At 30.3% G+C, this 17013-nt stretch overlaps 1 long non-coding RNA gene across 1 annotated transcript in view; it reads right to left on the reverse strand.

Annotated features, from left to right (window-relative positions):
- The window catches only part of LOC126741459 (uncharacterized), a 33057-nt gene extending 16757 nt beyond the window's left edge, over window positions 1-16300 (reverse strand). Inside the window, exons 1-2 of the long non-coding RNA XR_007662189.1 lie at window positions 16162-16300; window positions 15989-16070 (exon numbers count right to left, since the gene is read on the reverse strand). This is a non-coding gene — a long non-coding RNA (uncharacterized LOC126741459). The remainder of the gene's footprint in view (window positions 1-15988; window positions 16071-16161) is intronic.
- Window positions 16301-17013: the final 713 nt, after the last annotated feature.

Consider the following 17013-nt stretch of genomic DNA (forward strand, 5'->3'; position numbering starts at 1 on the left):
ATTTTTGCATTCTACACAAAATTATAAACATTTTGATTATCACATACCATACGTTTATTCAACTATTTCTAAGATACGCGGCTTTCAAAATTGCTATTCTTATAAATTTAAAAGCTTCTAAAACATACAAAATATGATACATGTCAAAAAATATGAAATAAATGCATTAACAATTGTTTAAGTATCTAATAAAAAAACAAGCAATTTTTTGAATGCAAAATAACAAAAAAAGCTCATTAAAAGAAGTACAGTAAGTAAATTTTTCTCTTTGCAGTCTTATGTATGTTGTTGTTTATATTTTATATTCTTTTTGATACCATAGTTTTTTTTGTATGTAGCTATGCTAAATAAAAGATATTATATTTAAAGTTGAAAGAAAATTTAGGGATACAGGGACAGTGAAAAAATCGTATATGGTCAGGTCGTCCAAAAATTCATGAAAATGCAAGATTGAATATTTTATTAAAAAGGAAAGAAGCAATTAAAATATAAATAAGGAATCACAAATACGAAACTGAAGCGAAAATTTTATTTGGTTATTTTACTCTGAAGAACCTAATAAACAAAAATACGTATTCTGCATTCAACTATGTTTTTCACTCAAATGTGCCTCAAGGTAGACCCAAAGATTAATGTACTAAATTTCTTTAACCATTTTACCATTTCATCAAGTTAAATCCGTCATTAATAAAAACCTTTATTCTTAATCAAATTTGTAAACTATAGTCAAGTTTAAACTCAAAAAACAACTGCTTGAATAACCAAGTCACCCACAAATCGTGAAACAATGTCAGATATGTATACTTTAATGGCATTTGTTACAATTTACAGAATAAATAAATGCTGCTATGGTTTTATAATAATCATGTTACATTTAAACACTCTTTAGAATAACAGTTATAGAAAGATTTTATTCAATGATTCGATAATTCCCAAACAGCACAAAAACGTAGTAAAGACGTATTTTCTACGTACCCAATAGACGTATATAAAAGAAATAGAACGTCCACTTTCCGCAGGATTCTACATCATATGTACATTCGTATATATACGTATTTTTAGGATATTTTACGTTATGTATTGGACATAATATGACGTGTCTAGGATGTTTACACTACTCCTTTTTTTATGTGGTAAAATGAATTTGGGAGAAAAAACAACTTATTTATAAAAAAATTAAAAAAAATTGAATTAAAAAAAATACAAAAAATTTGTCTTCGCAACTATTGTGAATTACAGTCTTCAAGTTTCTTTGTGCTTCCAATGCCTGCTTGTAATGCTTCACCTTAAAGTTATATTTTAAAATCATCTAATAAGTAATTTATTATAATACATTACTACTAAAATGAATAAATATGCTCTTACCATGAATTAGACTAATTCGTAGAAGATCCTTCCTATCACTGAGTGAAAAAAAAAACTAAATTCAAATGTAAAAAAAATTTTTTTTATAAACTGAATTTTGTAAATCCTAAATTCACAGGACTGTAAACTTTTATTACAAAGGGACAACCCACGCCATGACGCTAATATTGCTAAGCCGTCTGAAAGAAGGGTGTTCGTTCTCGCATCTGTCGCTTGTCTTAAACACTGTCAACAGTGTCAACTCCCTCATGTTGTCAATTCTTTATTTGACAGTCAGTGGGGCAACAAGAAAACTGGGTTGTATTTGCGACCAATCTTGATAATATTGATATATTATTATGTCAAATAGTCCATTATCTATAATTTTTAGCTGTTTTGAAAATCATTTGCCTAATTACTTTTCGACCAGATCAACGTGTAAATTAACTAAATACATATAGTGTTTATTAGTCCTTTGGAAAGAGGGAATCCCGACTTAACAGTTGTTGTCTAATTTATACCGAATTCGTTAACTATTTTTCTATCAAAGCGAAGAAGAATGCAGATGGTTTTTTTTCTGTTTACCCTACCGAAATTAGAAATATTGAAAATAAAACTGTAAAAATACGTATATTTGAAAAAAATTCTTTCCTAACATAGTTTTGTGTATTAACAAAAATTTAAACGTTTTTTTTATTCTTTTTATATGTACATACGTTTGCCAGACGTAACTAATGTACAAGGTGTCCCATTTTGGGTACTTTTGCGGGATATCTCCGTTATTTTTAGAGATAGAGAGTTGCAGTTTTCGCGACACTGTGCTACTTTTCTGTAAAACTAAAGAAGCCATCAACAAAATTTTCATAGCCCTTTTAGTTTTTAAGATACAGGGCTTTTTGAAATTTGTACATTTTGGGACCTCATCGTATCTCCGTTTTGTAAAAGTTAAAATTGGTTCTTATAGATTTTTTTTCCGTGAATCTAGTGGTGTAGATATATATTTTTTTGATTAATTGTTTCTGAGCTGTAACCCAAACTTATGTTTTTTTAAAAGGAACACCCTGTATATTTGTAGCTCATAATATTGGCCTTTTTTTTACCTTTTTAAAGATATATAACAGTATAGACTCATTTTCCAAAAATATGCAAATAAATAACAATTTTCGAAATTTTTATTATCAAATTCATAATTTAATGGGCAGCGTTTTTTATTAAATTAACATGTTTCTTTAAATTAATTTGTAACATTGATTTATGTCTTACTATTATCAAGCTTAAGTTGAATTAATATTAGTATCTTTTGTATCATTTTTATTTTTGTAAAATTGGTGGATACCGTTAATAAATAAATAAATAAATTAATAACAACTATCTTCGGGTTTTAATTGACATTTCTCTGTTTTTGGATGAGTTTAAGCATCAAAACCTATTTATTTTCGTTATTTGTGAATTTTGTTAAAAAAATTGCAGCATTTGAAAATTATGAAAAATATGATATGCTTGTATGTTTTAAACAAAGCAATGAAAATGCTGAAGAAGCTTTTGAACTATATTTCCGTAAGTAAGTTAGTATAACTACCGACCAATTTCTAATGTTGTAGTTTTATGCTTGTTAGAAATCCAGAGAGAAGGCAACCGTTTTTTAGTAAATTTGCTCGTTTAAAAAACAAATTACTTGAGCACGGAAAAAAGAAATAGATGTTTTAGGTTATATAGAAGCGACACCCTCGAGCTCATGCAGGCGAATCGAAAAAGAAATTGGAGTGCCAAAACCTGACGCACAACGGATCTTAAAAACATATAAGTAATATCCATACAAATTTAACATAGTTTAACATTTACATCCTGGCGATGCCGAGTGCCGGACGCTATTTTGCTAATGGTATAAATTTGTAGCAAATTGATGCCAACAACTTGTTCGAATTTTAGATCAAAAAAGATGGTGGTAATTTTGAACACGTTTTGTTACATTGTTGTTTTGTTAATGGTTGTTTTCTTATAGTGTTTATTAAATTTATATATTTTTTTTATGTTCCTTTATTATAAAAAAATAGGAATGGTGCAATTCCCCATTCATCGTTATTAATTTGTAACTTTTTTTTTTTTTTTATGGTAAACACAAGCACAAGAGGAAAGTTCTATGTCACTCTTGGAGTGGTGCTTGCGCGAAGATATTTGTGGGCATTTATCTTGAATCGCTGTAGGTTGTATGCGTCGGGAAATATCTGAGGTGGAAGCCCGTTCCACAAAGAAGATGTTCTCCAGATGAATGAGTCCCGATACAGCGACGTCCTTGGGGTAGGCAGGTGGACTCGATGTTGATGAGCCGCAACTGCTAGACGCGTCCTTCTTGCCGGAACAGCCCTGGGTGGAATCAGGCCTGCCAGCTCAGAGGAGCACTTACCGTGATAATAACGGTAGAATAAACAGAGATCAGCCACCTTTCTCCTGTGCTCCAGACTATCCAGACTCTTTGTTAGTTCTGGTTTGTCGATAAGACGAATAGCTCTCTTCTGTATAGAATCCAGCATGTTTAAACTATGCTTGGGTGCAGAGCTCCAGACATGCGAGCAATACTCGAGGGAAGGGCGTATTTGAGCCTTATAAAGAGTCAGCAGCTGTTCTGGTGTATACAGTTTTTTCGTTTTGAAAAGCACTCCGAGTTTTTTGGAAGCTGCCCTGGCGATCTCTGCAACGTGGTCATGCCAGGATACACTGTTGGTGACTTCGACTCCTAGAAGATGTAAAGATGATTTCATTGGCAATGTTTTCCCTGCCATAACCAGCTCCGGGCCACCAAGGTTAGTCTTCATCGTAAATACTGCAGCCTGCGTTTTTTTAGCGTTAAAATATATTTGTCTATTATTGTTATTTATGACCTACTATTATTTATGCATTACTACTATTATGCATTTAATCTAGAAAAATTTTAGTTATTTGCGTATTTTTGAAAATAAGTCCATACTGTCATATATTTTTAAAAAGGAAAAAAAAAGACCAATTTTATGAACTATAAATATATAGTGTTGCATTTAAAAAAACATAAGTTTGGGTTATAATTCAAAAACTATTAATAAAAAAATATATATATCTATACCACTAGATTCTATGGAAAAAAATTTATAAGAATGAGTTTTTACTTTTACAAAAACTTAAAAAATAACGGAGATACGACGAGGGTCCAAAAATGCAAAAATTTCAGAAATGCCCTGTATCTTAAAAAATAAAAGGGCTATGAAAATTTTGTTAACAGCATCTTAAGTTTTGTGAAAAACTAGCATAGTATCGCGAAAACCGCAACTGTCTATCTCTCAAAATAACGGAGATATCCCGCAAAAGTACCCAAAATGGGACAACCTGTACATACGTACGAACTATGTATCGAAAAGTATGTACTAAATACGTTATTTTTATAACAATGAACGTATAGGCATAAATATGACCTAAAAATTACGTACCCAGGACGTATGATGCGGTTTGGATTATTTATTTTCTATTTAAGAATATTTTAATAAAGGATAAGATATATAAGGAAATATATATATAAATATAACCAATAATTAGGCAAACAATCACAGACTGAAACTTAACCTCAACGTAACAATGGCTATTATATAAATTAGATACCTGTACACATATAATAATATTCAAAAGCATAGAAAATCGTCGATTTCAAATTTTGCTGTCAATCAAAATCCCTTGTTGGGTATAGTTCGACCTGACTTCCTTCTTCGGCGGTGTTCGATATACTATTTAAACTATTATTTCTAGACGTATAGATAGGTAAGGATGACGTCCGTAGTTATACATAATTTGATAATAATACGTATCAACTATTTTTGTTTGGTAAAAGAATATTTTTAAATTTAATAATATTTTGCTTTTACAATGCAAAAGTTTAGTTGTGTTTATGTTAAGAGTTCCTTAACTAGTTTCATTATGTGTTTTACCCGGTTAAATTAATTTCTATTTTTGAATTTAAGCCTTAATCAGGAATCTGTTTGGCTAATATGTTTACTATATAAGGTGTTCCATTGATTATGTTGAATAAAACCGCAAAAAAAAAAGAAAAGTTTATATGAACATGGGTCCGAAAATGTTTCTTCAGGGAGCTAGAGCTCTTTGAAGATAACCTTAAAACTAGTTTTTGTTTTATAGCTTCGGAACTATTTTAACTACCGCAACCAATTTTGGGACATAAATTATTCCTAGTGCGTTTATTCTTTTAAACCTACTAAACAAAAATAAATTTAAAAAATATACCAAAGTAAAGAAATTGCGATAAAAAAATACAACTTTTATGGACAAAATTCGCATATCTCTGAAACCATTCAAGTAAGAGATTAGAAAATTTGAATACATATTCTCTTAATAAAATTATTTGACATCTATTTGAGAATTTTTTTTATATAGAAAATCAATCACATAAGTCTTGTCTGAGATACATCTATGGCATAAGAAAGTTTGAACCAGTTTCTTATAAATTAAAAAAGTGTCACGGGGGGAGTGGAGGGGAACATTAAGTTTGTTCGCGGGAGAAATCCTAAACTACTTCGGGATTAAAGTGCATGCGCTTTTAGGTTTTCTCGTTCACGGGACCCAAAAATCTTCATTCGGAGACAGTGTTGCCAGGTCTCAAGTTTTTGCATGAGGTCTCATGTTTTTCAAACAAATCTCATGTTTTCAATATTTTGCCTAAAAATCTCATGCTTTTTAGCTTTTTTGCTATACCAAAAAAACTCATTAACAAACAAAAATGCATCCCAATATTTGTCAATTTCGTATCGTTAAATCATGCAATAATCATAAAATGCAACCTCGCATCTGCACAGTTGGCTTGGTTGAGTGCGGCCGAACGGGGATTCCCCGAATGAACCTAAACATCTTTGTGTGATTTACTTCGCCGTTTATACGTAGACTAGATTTTAGTTTTAACTTATTTTATATCCTGTTAATTGAAATAAACTTAAAAAAAATGGTTGTAAGTGATACTAGCAGTGATAGTGATACTTCTCAAAGCTTGCCTGGCCCTAGTGCCGCTAAGAAAAAAAAGATTTACAAACAACAGTTTAAAAAAGAATGAACCCAATCACCTGGATTTTACTGGGTTGAACCCAATAAGAAAGGATCTAAGTATGCCTGGTAAGTGTTGACTAACATTATCTCGTTAAGTATGTTTATGTATATTATTTATATCTATGAATTCAAAAATAATTTTGTTTTAGTTGTAAAATATGTAGATGCGACTTAAATATAGCCGCAGGAAAAGTGCAACTTTCTAAACACTTAGAATCCGGTAAACATAAAAAAGCAGTCCAGGAAGCTGAAACTAGCAGTAGAAATCAACAGAATAATGCTGATAAGTTTGCTGAGAGTAGGAGTAAAATAAGCTTGGAACAAAAGGCGAAAGAAGGTATTATACATACAGTAGGTTTTTTGGCCGAACATAATCTTTCCATGAACTTGAACATTTTATTGATTACCTAAATTTTATGTGTACCGATTCCGATATAGCAAAAAAAATTAAAGCGTTAGAACCAAAATAACTAGGGTTCTTAAAAAAGTAACAGGATATTCACAAAAGTCGTATTTGATAGACCTCATGAAAAATAACAAATAATATAATTATAAATAACATATAATATAATTGTTGACGAATCGACAGATTCTCAGATTCACAGAACTCGTGCATCAAACATTTGTGTTTAGTGGTTAGAATGGAAATTGCAAATAAAATAGAAGAGAATTTTTTGGATCTGATACCGGTAGCAGAAACTACAGGAGCAGCTCTTTTTCAGATGTTTATGGACTTTTTCACATAACACAATATACCTTATAAAACAAACTTTATTGGTTTTGCCTCGGATGGCGCCAGTAATATGGTGGGTATTAGAAATTCCTTAGTCAACCGGCTACAAGAAAATATAACAAATATATTCACTGTAAAATGTATTTGTCATAATGTCCACCTTTGTGCTTTATATTTATGTCAAAAACTCCCAGAAGAGGTTGAAATATTAAAGGAATTTCAGGAATATGTATGTGTTGCTCCAGTTAAAGTCCTTCATCCAAGCCAAACCCGTTGGCTTTTATTGGAGATTGTGGTGAAAAGACTGTTAAATCAATATAACGCTCTAAAACTTTATTTTACGGATCAAACTGCCAATAATATTACTCAAGTAGATCTTATTTTAGAAAAACTGAATAGGGAAAAAAATCGACTTTATCTGGAGTTTTTATCTCATGTTTTACCAATCTTCAATAATTTATATAAATTAATGCAAAGTAAATCTCCAAAAATTCATATTCTTTACAAAGAAATAGCCAAGGTAGTAAAAAGAATTCTAGACTTTTATATAAAAGACGAGAATATTAGCTCTACAACTATCGATAAAATAGATTTTAAAAGCCCCAAAAACTTTTTACAACGGATGAAATGTATTTCTCAGCAGAAATAAATTCAAGCAGTTTATAAAAAAATAGGCTAAAAAGAGTTAAATTAAATTGCTTAAATTTGTATATCGAAAGTATTCAGCAAATTTATACAAGATTTCCTCTTAAAAATTCTATATTTGAAAAAATGGAATTTACAGATCCAGAAATTCTTAAATCTCGAAAGATCAGATCTATCAATCATATTTCCAAATTATTTCTAAACTTGCTTGATGTTAATATACAAGAAATTGATAATGGGTGGTTAGCTCTAAGAAACTTTGAAATTGATTTTAAGACTGATAAGTCGCATGACATTTTTGAATTTTGGAAATATATCCAAATCTAACAAAATTCATCTTCAATTTATTTACTTTGCCTGTTTCAAGTGCTAATGTAGAAAGAGTATTTTTCGCCATAAATTTAAACAAAACAAAACAAAGAAATAGACTAAAAACTTATATCAATACTGCATACAAAAGATCTGGTTAATAAAAATAAATCTATTTGTTCAAATTTCTCAATAACAAAAGAAATGATCAAAATAACGAGAAACCTAACTGAGAAACCTCAGCCAACAGATCTATGAATTTGACTCTGATTAACATTTTATTTTTAAATATATTATTCTATATAATAATATGCACTTAGGTATAATCTTTAAGTTTTTAAATATAGGACATGTTATTATGTTATGTGTTTATCCCGTTTAACCCATCCATAAATAAAAAATCTTTAAAATATTGTTAGTTTTTTAGTTCCTGCGGCAATATATTTTGTTCTTTTATTTTAAAATATTTTTTTAAATAGCAATTAAAATTTAATTTAAAATCAAGGTAAAAAATTACGTTTTATAACAATAAATGAACACCCTGCTAGGGTCTTATTAACAACAGCGCCATATCATGTTTTTTTTTAATCTCATGCTTTTACGAAATATTTCTCATGTAAACATTTTTCGGCACCTGGCAACATTGTTCGGAGTTAAACATTCGTCTTTTGTGGTGTTTAGAATTAATTCCGAATACGTTCAATAGATCCCAGAGTCAAAGCAAGAGGATATAATCCTGCAAACGGATTTCATTTTTTTAACATTGTTTAACGATTCTCAAAATATAGAAACTAATGTTCATACGTTAAATATATTTGGCAAGAGTAATTCGTATATTTTAATTGAACTGTTTTAAATTGACATTAAGTTAAATAATATTGGTTTAATAAAAATTCAAATTTGATTTTTTTAAATAATGATGGGGAATAACAAAAAGTTCACTTCATAAAATCGTACGAAGAATGACATTCTTTTTAAGCGATTTATCCCAAGAATAGACAGGATGAGTAATTAATATTGCATGAAAATTTATGAGCGAATTCGGTGCTTCAAAATATTTAAAAAAATTCTTATTAACTTATGTCCGAAAATGTTTCCTTGCGGAGATATAGGGAATTAAGCATAGGAGGTTTTCTAAGGTGCTAAATTAAAATTTTTTGATAGTTTTATTTGATGTCAATAATATAAGGCGCCACGTATTCCGTTTGAAGTTTTTAAATACAACAATGAAAACAACCATTTCACTTATTCAATTTAATTCTTATTAAACCAAAGGTTTTTACAAAAGGGAAAAGTGATAAACATGACGTAAAACACAAACTAGAAGTAGAGGTTGTAAAAATTATTGAAAGTGTTGTTCTCCAACTTTAATGCAAGCACCTATCCTACGAACCATTGCATTGATTGCTGCACTCGTTCAAAAATGCTTGGTGTGTTTCAAATTGTTGCGCCACTTGCCACTACGCTATTTCTTAACTCTTCAACATTTTGGAGTAGTATAAACTAACCTCGGTTTACAAACTTTAATCTATTCTAAAGCTTGGCGTGCAAGTAAGGTAATTCCAACATTAAAAAAAGGAGACAGGAATGAAGTGATAAACTATCGACCTGTTACTACTTTGAACTCCGTGTCTAAACTTTTTGAAATTACATTATTTGATCAATTATATGATGAAGTAAAATGTAGTATATCCGAATATGAACATGGGTTTTTACCGAAAAAGTCAACATTATCTAACTCAATAACATTTTGCCAATATGTGCTTTTAATAAAAGAAAGCAGGTTGATGTAGTTTATACTAATATGGAGAAGGCTTTTAATAAAGTAAGGCATAGTCAGACAGTAAATTTTCTCTATAAAAGGAATGTGGCAAAAATTTAGTTAAAATACTTTTTTACTATTTGAATGATAGGCAACAATATGTCGAAGTTAAGGTTGTTAAATCTAATGTAGATTTAGCACCACTGGGGTTCCCCAAGACTTGCGTGTTAAGTTCTGTACGAAATTCAATAACCTTATGTTTTCCTGATTACTTTGAAATAAGTTCAATGTAGGAGCTGGTGTAATTTAAATCGTTTTAATATTAATCAAAAAAAGTATTGCTCTGTGGTTCTAACTCTTAATAAAAATGTAATCAAATATACTTACAGATTAATGGTGCACAATTACAAGACTGGAAGCATGATAAAGATTTGGGCATTATAGTTGACTGTAAACTGCCATTTACAGATAACAATATTGAATTAAAGAATACGGCATATAAAGAAAATTGGATTTATTCTCAGATCCACTAAAGGTTTTAGCGTTGAGTGTTGTCTGAGATTGTTTGACAGTCTGGTATTGCCGGTGCTGAAGTATGGTTGCATTGTATAGTTCTACAATTTGAAATATGAACTAAAAAAACGTGTGCAAGTAAATTTCTCAAATATATTTTTTTCAAAAAGTATGGTTATTATCCAAATCAAGGCTATAATATATTTTTATACTTATTATTATTGCAGGACTTTAATAGGCTTTATTTGGAAAATCGTCATACAAAGATTTGTCTTGTATGTATATATGTAGAAGATTTTAAGTAATAAAATTAATTTTCCAGAAATACTTTCAATGATTCCACTCTTTGTTATTACTGGCAGCACTAGGCAAAGAAAGACTTTTAACTTGGACTTTTCTAGGACATTTTTAAGGGTTCAACAATCTATAAAATGTGCAACGTTGTTAATATTTATGCAAGTGACTTAGAATTGGATTCACTTAACTCGGATGGACTTGTTTAAATAGTATTTACTTATAATTACATTTTTAGTATTATTGGAATTGTAATATTAGTTATTGGAATTGTCTCTGAAATTGGCCTTTTCGCTGTTGATGCATTATAAATAAATAAATAAAAATTAATTGTTTTAGGTAACCCCAGAGGAAAAAGTTTATAGCTCTAGAAATAAATAAAAAGGATCTTATCATAATGTTTTGTGAAAACATAAATTCCCTTTAGTTAGAAACAACCTACCCATAAGAATAATTATCAAGTATTAACATTAAAAAATGCGCCTAAAGTAGTATATTTTTGTTTATAATATACCTATATTTTAAATATGTTTATCTTCGTCCATTGCGAGGCCTTCGAAAATATCAAAAATTTCCTTCAAGGCACAATTGTTTTCTTGCCGAGATTAAAATAAAAAATAATAAAATAAATGTGATTATCAGCTAAAAGCGTTCGCGGGTTACCTAAATTCCAAATTAGTCCAAAATTAACGTGCACAATTTAGTAGCGTTGATTGAATATTATATTGAATAATTTCAAATATTCAATCAACGGTAGTAAGTAGTCCAGGATTTAGCCCGCGAACAAAGCTATTATATGTGCAACTTACTTGGCGCTTTCGCATGTTTCTTAAATTGTGCCAAAGATGGGTTTAAGGTATTTTACTTAGTGTGTGGCTAATGATGTTCTCACTGGCTCGGAATGCGACGTATTTATTTATTTACAATGGTGATGATAACTCCGTGAGTTATTTGAGTGTTAAATTCGCATTTAAGAGGCGAACTTCTTTAGTGGCTGTGTGCAAAATAGTGAATAATTTGAACTCGATTTGCCTAATTTTTCATCCCTCATTGTAAGTAGGTTTTATTATAGTTCATTATGTTTAAAGGTACAAGAAGTGTATTTTTTATAAAGAATTATTTTTTTTTATTAAGCATGCACTAGGGGCTAAAACTTCTAGGTAGAAAAAAATCCTAATTTTTTATTATCAACCTTTGTTGTTTGAAAATATGGTCTAGTTTAGTAAGTGTATTGCAAATCGCATTTAAAATTCTATATAAAAAATTAGTAATATTGATTTTAATCGTATCTGGAAATATAAACCCAACCCAACTTTTCTTAAAACCACACTTCAAATTATGGGAATTTATTTTCGACATAAAGTGCCTAGAAAGTCATTATTTTATAATAATAAGTACATATTTGCCTAAAATATCGCAACCTAAGGAATTGAAAGATCTGTGCGCAATAAACATTCTTCCAACACTTTCTAAAGTATTAGAAAAAATTGTAGATATACAGGTTCGTGTTTTTTTAAATGAAAATAAGATTTTGCTGTTAAAACAGTCACGCTTTCGAAAAGGATATAGCTGTGCTACAGCTATGACTGACGTAACTGATGATATCTTTCAAGCGTAAGATGAGGATAAATGTAGTGCTCTTATTTTGGTAGACTATACAAGGGCTTTTGATTTCATAAATCATGAAATTTTTTTGTCTTGCATTATATCGGCTTTTTAAATTGTGCAGTTAAGTTTTTTACTTCTTTTTTGAGTAATCGTCGACAGCAAATAGTTTTGAAAAGTTCCAAATCTAATACTATACCTCTATTTGTGGGTGTCCCTCAAGGAAGTATATTAGGACTACTTCTTTATACAATTTATACTTGCCGATTTAAAGACTTTTTAAAATTTTGTAATTACCATTTGCACGCCGACGATACTCAGCTTTATTTTTACTTTAACGCTAATAATATAACATCTGCAAATCAAGGGCGGCTCGTCAGGTGAAGGTGAGCTTCACCAGAAAATATAAATAAAATAAGAAAATGAAAACAACATATTTATGAGTATTCTTTTTTGATCTAAGACAATCAAAAAGTACCAAAATAACTAGTTTTTATTAAATAATATATCAGTTTATCCAATAAACAATAAATTCTATTAATCAGTTTCACGCCGCAACCCGCAAAACCCCAATATACTAATTTATGTCCAAGTGAAGATCCCGTGTTATATCCGCGATCGCCTTCACCGTTGCCATGGCAACGTGACGTCAGCCTCGCGCGGCATCGCATAATCGGCCATAAGAAACTGAGGCGGGTGCAGATCAATCAGTTTGATATTAACCCCTATAAACTGTTTATCTATGTTTGATATTCACCTGTTCTTTTTCGCGGTATCGGGCGTTTATTTGTGGATGGATGAAGATAAAAGGGATGTGTTGTTATATGGTCGACCAACTAATATTCTAAGCATAGAATTAAAAAAAGGAAGCAAAGAAAAGAGGCAAGTCTTATAATATTAATTTTAAGCCTTCTTGGTTTACCGAATTTAATTGGCTGTGTAGCAGCACAGTGCTGCAAAGATTATATTGCTGGCCCTGTTTACTATTTTCAAACATACAATCTGTATGGAATAGGGATGGCTTTACAGATTTTATTAATGTTAATAGGTCCTGGCATAAACATGCAGATTCTGGAGAGCATTTAAAATGCCAATTAATGTTCAGAAACTTTGAAAATAATCAAAACATCATTGCCGATGCCTTAAAAGAAAATGCTCGTTTATATAAATTAAAATTTAATGAAAATGTTATATTAAATAGAATTTGTATGAAAACAGTTATTGACGCAGTTTTGTATCTCAGTAAACAAGAGTTGCCGTTTCGCGGACATTTCGAGAAAATTGACTCAATAAACAGGGGAAATTTTAAAGAGTTATTAAATTTGTTAATGGATGTAAGTCCTGTCGAAACCAAAAACCACTACAACAAAATTAAAAATGTTTTTAGTAGGGAGTCAAAAATAATTCAAAATGACATAATTGAATGCATTTCAAATTACATTATAATATATATACTTTATAATATTTATGTTATAATATAAGTGACTTATAGTGACTACATTAGATCTGAAACTAAGGATACCAATTTTTTTTCCTTCCAAATTGATGACACTACTGACATGAAAAGGCTAAAAACATTTACAAGAAATACTATTTCACAAGAAAGACTTTCCAGTTTGGCTATTACTACATAAAGAACTTATGCAAATGCAACATCCGTTTTACGAGGATATTATTAATCGATTCGCTTCCCTAAAGGACCAAAGGATCGACTTGATTTATAAAAACTAGGTAAGTCAGCTCTAACTATAATACTGTTTTCTGGGCCATGCAGATCTTCACCTACTTTTTTTCCCACGAACCGCCACTGCTGCAAATCAAAATATTAATACCGACCTCCAGCATCTAATTACAGTTTCCAAACCACATCATTTAAAAATATTTTAAACCCTACAAAATCGTCAGTTATTGTCATTTTTTTTTTAGTTATTATTTGGAGGACATAAAAGCCACAGGTCTAGAATAAGGAACGAGGAACTCAAAATAAAATTTATAATAAATGACACCCCTATTATAATAACTAATACTTCGAAATCCTGAGGTCTTATTATTGATTCTGATCTTCGATTTCATATTCATATAACTGATAAATTAAAGAAAGCATATAGTGCACTTAAACTTATCTATAACCAAAGAAAAGTCTTAAAAGACGCATCTTTGTGATTCTTTAGTTTTATCCAATTTCAACCATTTGTATGGACCATGCTAAGATCAAGTCGACGCTCGTAGAATTCAAAAAGTGCAAAATGCATGCCTTCATCTTATTTTTGGAATTCGTCACTGAAATCATATATCTCATAAGCTTAAGGATATAGGATGGTTAAATATGTTCAATCAAGGTAAATTTGCCTTTTCGACATCACCCGGAATATAACACTCATTTATTTATGGTTTAAATTATGGCTATAATTTAAACTGTGATTTTCAGACAAGTAGCCAAACTAGACCTTTACCGCAGGTTTTTGGTTTAAGAGGTTTTTTAAAGTACCGTATAACAGATGTATTTTCTATAAAAATTATGTATTGATACCACGGAACTTGTTTTCTTAAAAACTTTATTCAAATAGGAATCGTATACTCTACTTACTACACACCTAAATTTTAGAGAGGCAATAATAGGGCTTACCTCCGATAATCCGTCTAATCTGTCCATCATTTTCGCATTTCAGAAAATATTTAATCTTACGTGTTACTATAAAAAAATCTACATTATGTTGAGTCGGAATTTTTTGTGTAATTCGAAAAATAACTCCTTCGATTTAATTATACTGGAGTGCATTGGGCCAAGTTTGCAAAATATTACTAAATTTTTGATGTCTTCTAAGATATTTAAAATAGAATTATATAAGATTGTTAATTGATTAAATATATCTTTGGCCATTATCTTTAAAATGACTTTTATCTTTAATTATTTCATTAAGTTCGAAAATTCTTGATCTTAAAAAATTTTTATTGTGCGATATGCTTTGAGCATTTATTATTATTAGTTTTGCATTATTTGTTTATTGATTTTAATCTAATTTTCAAAATGTTGTTCATTGTTCTAGAATTTTAAAAATTTCGTTATCATCCTGAGCATCCAAATTTCTAGTAATGCCTAAAAATAGAGCTTAAACTATTCAATTAACGGCGCTTTGTGTAATTATGTTTGTGAAACTGTTTATTTTCGACCTCTTCAGAAATGAAACCTTGGGTAAAATTAACTTGTTTAATCAACATTTTATGATGAATTTAAAGTGAATTAAAGTGAAATTAAAGTTTATTTAGTGTTACTAAATTCGTTGTAAAAGGATTCCATATTAAAATAGTGTGCAAATGTCTGGCCTATGCGGGCCGATAAAAATTTTTTTTGAAAATTTATTTGGTATAGTGCTAAAAAGTTGAAGAACATGAAAAAATATTTACCTGTTTTTTTTAATTTAATTTCCTATTATTTTTTAATGCGCCCCCCGGCCCTTAAAAGGGTCAAAATTTCAAGGTCATTTTTTTTTTTGGTATAGTAGTTAAAATTTAGGTATTGACATATAAAGTATCCACAAGAAAAATTAAAACGAAAAAATGATTTTTCACCACGCCCCATCCCTTAAGTATATAAAAGCAGCTCTTCGTTTGAGAATTTGATGAACCTTTCTAGAAAAGTTTTATTACAGGTGGCTTAATTTGGTAAAGTATACCATATTTCATCAATTACTCAACCCAGAACTCACCACGAGGAGGTGGCTGCTTAATCGAGTTCCACCCCCGTCTCCCTCTCCTCTACATCACCGTGTCCTTTGGTTCTTTAATAATCTAAAAAAGATGCAATTTATTTAGTTAACTTTACTTTTCTTTGATTTGTAATACTCTTCCTTATTTTCATATGATGGAAGATCACTTCTACCTTCAAATTTTACTCGATTGTAGCCATCTCTTTTGTCATCCTCGCAAATTTTCCCTGATGCTTCAGTGATAATTTTAACACATCTCTCCACAGATTGAGTGTGACATGGAAATTTATTTAACATAATGACCGATTTTTGCTTTATTGCTTCTGTCAAATCCCCATTTGAAATGTCCATTAATAAAGGAGGTTCGGTCACAACGCATCTGTTCCAGTCTATAAGATCGGTGTAGTCTCTGGCATTCGAGTTGAGAGCAGGTATTATAAAAACTCTTAAATTTTCTTGACCTTTAGTATTTCTTGACTTTAAAATTCGACGAAGCCTCAGTTCTCGTATATGACTCCGCGAGTCAGTAATCATTCCTAACAGAATGTTCTCGGGATGGGCAAAGTAAGCGTTAGTGCTTATGACATTATTAATTATTTTCTTTATGTTTTCGGGAAATTCTCGAGACAAAATTATAGATTGCCATAAATGTTGCGCTCCATACTGGCACAATGGTTTCATTTTGATATGAAACTACATTGGTGCATAAACCTTCATAATAAACCTTGATAAAACGACCAAGGTGTCAGAAGGTTCACTGGTTGATATATATAAATGTAATACCCCGTTAGCCTGCATGTCATCGAGCATGACTTAATTTTCCTGGATTTTTTTTGCTTAGAGTATCCGAACAAGTTCCAGTTTTAATGGCACAACATATCTGATATAAGTACTTAGATCTTCTTAGTACTTAGATCTTCTTAGTTCTAAGTACTTAGTGCTGATCAGTACTTAGATCTTCTTTATTTATTTCAGGTAAATCAGTTTCAATTGAATCAAATTTTTGAACAGGTCGTGACTCGCAA

This window comes from Anthonomus grandis, chromosome 10, assembly GCF_022605725.1.
Source record: "Anthonomus grandis grandis chromosome 10, icAntGran1.3, whole genome shotgun sequence".
Classification (NCBI taxonomy): domain Eukaryota; kingdom Metazoa; phylum Arthropoda; class Insecta; order Coleoptera; family Curculionidae; genus Anthonomus; species Anthonomus grandis.